This window comes from Anguilla rostrata, chromosome 14 (genome assembly GCF_018555375.3).
Source record: "Anguilla rostrata isolate EN2019 chromosome 14, ASM1855537v3, whole genome shotgun sequence".
NCBI lineage: Eukaryota > Metazoa > Chordata > Actinopteri > Anguilliformes > Anguillidae > Anguilla > Anguilla rostrata.
Window position 1 is genome coordinate 15,330,955 of NC_057946.1, and position 7,187 is coordinate 15,338,141.

Below are 7,187 nucleotides of genomic sequence, written 5' to 3' on the forward strand. Positions count from 1 at the left end.
TAGCCACATTTGTGTTGCAGTCACTGCAGCCACTTCAGGAGAGTGCAGGCATCCATAGTTGTCCTTCAAAAGATTTGGTGTTGCAAACCTGCTATTTTTCATATTGAAGCCCACATGACAAGCTTGCATAGAACTTCATGTGCAGCTTGACCCCAGGCACCCAATCAACCAGTGGGGGTTGGTGGAATGACAATCCCCTATAAATAGATATTTTTTGACGTTTTATAGATTTCATCCACTTCAGAATTCATTTTAATGAAATCACTTGCTTGTAATATTTGTGTCTGTAGATAGACATTCAAGCACACCATTGTCAAGCACCACCATCATGATAGACTTCAGAAACCGGCACACTTCAATCACGTCTTCTAGAATCGCTCTTTCCATCTCTCAGAAAGGATTGCATCACAAATATTAAATGGATAAGAGTACCACCATGTGGTGAATATAATAACTGCAGTTTTGATTTTTGACGTTTTGCCATGTTTGATCTTGAATAATCAAAAAAACGGAAAAAAAATAGAATAAACTAGAACAACAACCTAAAATAACAAAGACAAAAGTACGTTAAACGCGCAACCACTTTCCAGTGCGCCGCCCATAGCTGGCCCGCCTATCAGCCGGCACCAGCTCATCAAACTTCCCAGCTGAGGATTAGGCTACTATCTTTGTCTTCCCTCCTCGAACACAATTCCAAAAATAAAACGAAACGAAAATCATAACAGCGCTCTCGGTGTGAGCTCCCGATCTCGGCCCTGAACTGTGGAGAGCACCACACCTTTAAGTACCTGGGCTGATTAGCTAATGCAACTCAGGTGCGTGTGCTCTCTCCACCAGCGGGCCACCCGAGACTAAGCGGCTTCTCCGACGGACCGAATGCTACACATACAACCGGCTTTGAACAGGTACTGTAAGTAAACAAGAAAAAACTGTTATGTGGCAATAGGTAACAGGTAGTGTACCATTTTCAAGGGGGTTCTGTCACTGGCCTCTTTCCAAATAAAACAACCTAACGGCGAGCTTTGCAATATAGTTAACTGGTGTGCAAGTACATGGCTGAGCTAGAGTGCTGAACATTAATTGTAATGTGGTTCAGCAGAAGCAACATAAGTGGTTTTCTACCCAGCACTCAATTCATCTACTCTGATAACTTCTCAGTCTTACAGAGAGAGAGAGAGTGAATGCTAATTATTTTGATGAATAATTTTCTCATTGGCACCTTACAGCATTTGGCTCAGGTTCAGTTCCCCATTGAAGTAGGCCAACATCATGTTACTTTTTTTCCCATTAAACTGTTCACTCTGAATTTTTAGCTTAGCTTCAGATAATGCTTTCAATGTGATTTTTTGACATGTAATAGTTTAAACAAAACTATATTCATTGTCAGAACTAATTGACAAGCAGTCCAGATTGTATTCCTACCTCTCATCCACTGCATGCTGGGACAGGCTCCAGCCCCCTTCCCACAACCCTAACTAGGAATAAGCAGTTTATAAAATGGACAATAATAATAATAATAATAATAATAATTATAATAATAATAATAATTATTATTATTATTATTATTAATAATAATAATCCATGTCAATGGCCATCATAAGGAATGTCATTGATGCCATGACCAAAAATTTCCACTGGGTGGCAAAAGACCACAGGAAAATATTGTGCGTTCATACTATTACTTCAGATGCCAGTAGATCGGGATCTTGGTAGAGAGGAACTTTTTACTGATCCATGACTGTCTTGATGAGCAGTGCTGATTCTGGATCTTCAGCAAATAGTCTGAAGAATTTACATTGTGTTAATCTCCAAACATTTGTATTATAAAGTGAAAGTCAAAACTGCCAGGAAGTAAGACAATAATTTGTTTATACTCTGTCACTAAGAGCGACAATATTACACTTCCATCAGTAACAACACATAGTCAAGTGGGGAGAAGGGGGGGTGGATGTTAGGGTGGCTGGAGCAATCATGGACCAAGGGTCAGGTCAACAAATCAGTTACAGTAGATACAACGCCCCTGTTTATGAATTTCCATTTGCTGTTCTTTGTGTAGCCATACCTTGATAATTAATACAGCTTTTAACAGAAACACAACAGTGCCTTCATCCACTAATTTAAAAATAGAACTATGACTTTCCAAAAATACTGCCTCACAACATACAGAACATGACACACATTGATTCTCCCTTTCCCAGCACTTTAGCATATTTTTTATCCCCCTCTTACTGCTCCAGTGAAACCCCAAATTATGGTCAGCCACTCATGAAGTTAGTTTTGCTTGGGCAGCCACACTGCCATCCTTAATATCATTATGCTTCAAAATTATATGCTTCTAATTATGAACTGTTTGATCATATGCATTTACATCTGGAAATTTGTGTGTGACCTCAATGAAGCTTTTTCTGAATCTGAAACTCTGACCTTTATTTCTGACCCAGCATAAATTATGTAAACCACATTACATTCAAGAGAAGGCCTCGTTACACCCTGTGTGTTAGCCAGTATAATTTTAATGAATGCTATGTGTAATGGAGTGCTAAAAAACAAACACATGCCATACTGAACCACATCATAAATTTTCTTGCTTAGGCAGTAGTCTATGTCTGTATATTCCATAACTGGATTTTCAAGTTGATCAGTTAAATTGAATTATATTTCCATGTGTCATGATAGCACTACAAAGATCTTTGTAGCTATTGCTACTGCTACTACTACTACTACTACTATTACTGCTTTAATTGATATTACAACTAACCAAATTTAGAGGTTGGCGTATAATTAGTGCGGGGGATGTTGGTGTGGCAGTTTCTTCACTCACTAAAATAAGATAGCAAAAATGAAAAGTACACAACGCCAATTCCAAATCTCATCATATGCTTTTCTATCATGCTGAATGCAGGAGGCAGGTTGTTGGTGTTCTCCTGTTTTCTCTCATTTGGAAATCTGTTTACTTAACCCCCCAATGGACTCACACCGTTGCAGTCCTGGGGGATCATTTAGCAATGCTGGCACCACCTGTTTAGTATCAATCTAGATGTCCATGATCAATGTCTGACTAAATCTGGGCCGCAGAAGCAAGAATTCACTTCAGAAGTCCTTGAAATATTAAGAAACCATTTAAACTCAGAAAGGAACGATAAGCTAATGTACTATAATACTTGGAACTGTTCATTATGAGCCTTTGATCGATCATGCACGTATGTTCTGCATTATAAATCTATTATAAAACCTTTCCTTTTTTACATGCACCTGCTGAAAAGTGGAAGCCAACAGGCACTGAATGGGGAAAACATGGCAGACGTGACTGGCTGTGGTTCCCTTATTTATTTAGGCAGTTTGTTCCCAGTTTAATCGGTCAGACTGGAGCATGTGGAAGAAGTGGCATGGTTTTAAGTCCTGCATAGTAACAGGGGGCAGATTCCCCCGCCATGGGATATGAAAACAAGCTTCACCTCTCCCGCTGCAGGCCCCCCACGCTGCAGTCTTTGTGGGGCGTGGTATGCAGGGCGCTCTGTGCCTGATGAGGGGTGAATCCCAGGCTTCATTATGTCAGATCAGCTCCGGCAACCTCTCCTCCCTAACAGCTCATTAATGAACTCCTCTGTATGGCTCACATTGAACTCATCTGAACTGCTGCTAGCATTCAAGAAGGGAGGCGACCAGCAGCTTGTGGTTTTATATTGAGTGTTTATATAAGGCTTTTATTCATCTTATCTTGAATTCTCAGTCAAGATGTATGTTTGACAGAAATGACTTACATTATCGCAGGAATAATTTTTGAAATTATATGAATTTTTAAATCCAATTTTTGATGAACGGATTGATTCATTATAACAGAATATAAAAATGTGGATGACAAAAGTCAGACCCTTCCATGTCTTTACAAAGAGAAAATGGGATATTTAAAATAAGTGCTCATGTTGTTTTAAAATAAACTGTGATTATAATTCACTTTATTTATTTAGCAGAAAAAGTACAAGAGAAAAGCCCTTTCTGAAAGTGGTCTCAATTATGGCTTGAACTGTATAATGTAACCTACTGATACAGGACTATTTACAAATGTAAATGCCACTATTTATATGACTGAATATACAGTAACTATGAGTGGTAAGACTGCCAATGTGTGGATGTGGCAAGAAGCAGCAATGATACCAGGAAATTTTATGACTAACCCAGATAATGTCAAAGTGTAATATATTTATACTGGTCTGTCGAAAAGGCCAGTCTCCATCCTGTTTTTTTTTTTTTTTAGTAAAGTTGTGCGATCCTAGCTGTAGCAGAAAGGTGCATAGACTATGTGCATTTAACTTGTAACTGTGTTGCAGAACGATATAGGTGTAAAGTTGATAAATGGATAAATGGACCCCTTTATGGATCAGTTTCTGTAGCAGACAGTGCATCTCTCCGTGTGCTCATTTATAGGCAGGCCTTCATTCTCTTTAGGCTTGTCTTAGAGACTGTGCTTACCACACGTCTCTCCTGTTGAGCAGCAAAGAGTAGAAAAGGGCAAAGAGAAGACGGGAACATGCATTCATTAGACAGGAAATTATGTACTGCATCCAGTCACCATGTGATCTGTCTGTCCAACCGTGATCATGCGATCGTGACGTCAGTCTGAGCTGTTGATCCAAAATTGGCGCCAAGTGCTTTAACATTGCATTTGTTTGTTTGATCATATTTTTTTATTATATCTTTTTTTAATTAATCTAAAATCATTAGTGCTTCTCACACTGAATAATGAACCTGAAAATAGATAATTACATAACAGTAATGTGTGCCTATGGAGGTGCAGATTCTTTGTTTTTTTTTCTTTTGTCCTGAGTCGGCCATCCATACTCCCTTGCTAAAACTACATGCGTTGAACAAGACCCAGCCCTTTCAAAGTTGAGGGAGGCGTTGCATGCTCTTTGATGTCTAAAATCTCATATTATGGAATAAAAAATTTTGTGCCAGTCCATTTTTGTATTTTTAGTCAAGGGGCTTTTTTGGCCTTTTGTGTCTTAGTTTTATCTAATTAACTTTATATATATATATATATATATATATATATATATATATATATATATATATAAATTTGCAGCCATGTATTTACTTTCCTTTATGTTAAAACTGTTCTTTCTGTTTTCCTACTCTTGATTTCAGTCTTGTTACATCTCTGCTGAGACTACAGTAGATTTACATTTGGCCCCATAAATGAAAGCATTCCTGTGCCAGTTTCTGTTATTCTACTGTGGTTGTGGTACAAGCTGGAATTGACATTAAGTCAAATAAATTTTCAGCTGGTGGTCAGAAAGCATTCATAGAAGAAAGTAAAGTGTGTGGGGTAAATTTGACCATAGCTACCACAGCTGAAATTTTATTTAGAAGAAGGTATACTGCAGTTTCATTTACCTGGAAAAATGACCCTCTCAGTTGTCCTAAAATGTACAGTGCCAGTTCCTTTGTCTAATGGTAGGTTAGGTTGCAGGTTTCTTTCAAGATGAACTGCACGTAAACAAACAAAAGCCCCTTTTAGAATAGATTATGCTTTTTGTGATGATTGAACACCATGCATTCTTGTGGTTACCACCATGCACTATTAATTATGATGACTACTATTTTCACATTCATCTTCACATTGGATACCCTGGCATGACATTATATCACTAAAAGAAATTTATAAACTGCAAGGTCTCTTGACAATCCTTATTGGTGGTCTTAGAAACTGTTTGTCCCAAAATCATATATTCATTATAATTTTTAATAAACTGCATTTGAAGGCTTCCCCCCTCCATGACTGAATGCTGAATTTAATGGCCAATTTAACAAGGACTTTTGTTTGCCACTCTTTTGTTATACAGGCCTTCCTAATCCTGTAGCTGAGAGAGGGGTGTTGTTAATGGTCAGGAGTGGCAGTGAAGTCTATTGTGTGGGCATGACAGCGTGGTCCCGGGCCTGGCCCCCGAGCTGTCAGGTCCCGCTGTCTCAGCCCGGAGTGGGAAGGGCACAGCTGGCCAACGCACAGGCAGGGGGCCTAAAGCCACCATGCCACCACACCAGCCCCTGAATTCCAGGCCCTGTTGAGTAGCAACCAACATCACACGACCTTTCATTTACTCAAGTGCCACTCTTCACTGGAGAATGGCTGCAGTAGCTGTTAAACAAAAACAACACAAAACGTTCCAGGGTGAAATGAATCAGGCGAGGTTGTGAGGACTGATCATTTGCGTTGAGGGAAGCAGCCATTATTGTTCAGTTTTTTGCGCCATTTTGTCTTTTTGTCAGCCCCCTCTGTAGTCTTCAGTTGAAAAAGAGCCTCCAGTCAAAAACAGCAATAGTCTGGGTCCAACTAACATCTGCCCTTAACTTTGAATTGAGTAAATTCTAGTGTCCCTTTTTAATGAAAAAAAAGCACATTTGGTGAGTTACTCTTGGTGATTGCTGAACTTGCCAAGTTATGTTTGTAAAGAAATGAATTCGAATTTGAATTTAATCCTGAGTTAAAGTTAAGGTTAAACTTAAATACGGAGGGAATCCAGTACAAAATGTTTATTTTTATTTTTCATGCTTCAAATGATTAAAAAATCTTTTTATTAATGTGAGAGAGGACATTCAAAATCATATCATGCAGCAATCAAAGCCTCAGATCCCCTCCTACAGTTTGTTGCAACAGAGTTATAATCAGTTAGCAATATGTGCCTGTCTCTTTAGTTATTTTTTCCTTAAGGCCCACTGTTGAGAAACAGATTTTTTTAAACTTTTCATCTTGCATTTAATCCTTTGTTAGAGAAGCTCTTACCAATGTCATATTTGTACGCCTTTTTACATGATACTGTTTGCTTTGTGAAAAATGATTAAGGTCACACTCACTTTTTGTTTGTTCCCAATTGATGGCAAAGGAAGTGCTCTTGTAAAACAGTAAAGCCACAAAGTGCTCCCTCTTTTCAGCACTTGACTCAAGAGACTGAATGGACAAAGACTTGCTGAAAGTAAACCCAGGAAGAGCTGGTGGAGTTTACTTTGCATTAATTCCCAGGACAAAAGATCGCAATTGAAATGGCTATATTGCAAATAATAAAAATCTCTGATGTAGTTTAAATGTATGGATTAACTGCTCAAGTGGTTAAACCTGTGACAAACAGTGTGGATTCACAGTTGTTCTTGGCAAAGAAAAATTGAATATATTGGTATGGAAAGAACTGGCG

General features: G+C 38.6%; 1 long non-coding RNA gene across 1 annotated transcript; it reads left to right on the forward strand.

Annotated features, from left to right (window-relative positions):
* The first annotated feature begins 669 nt into the window (after positions 1 to 669).
* Positions 670 to 4,715, forward strand: LOC135239479 (uncharacterized). Its single transcript, XR_010325380.1, has 2 exons — positions 670 to 905; positions 3,264 to 4,715. It is a non-coding gene; the product is annotated as an uncharacterized LOC135239479 (long non-coding RNA).
* The last annotated feature ends 2,472 nt before the right edge of the window (positions 4,716 to 7,187 follow it).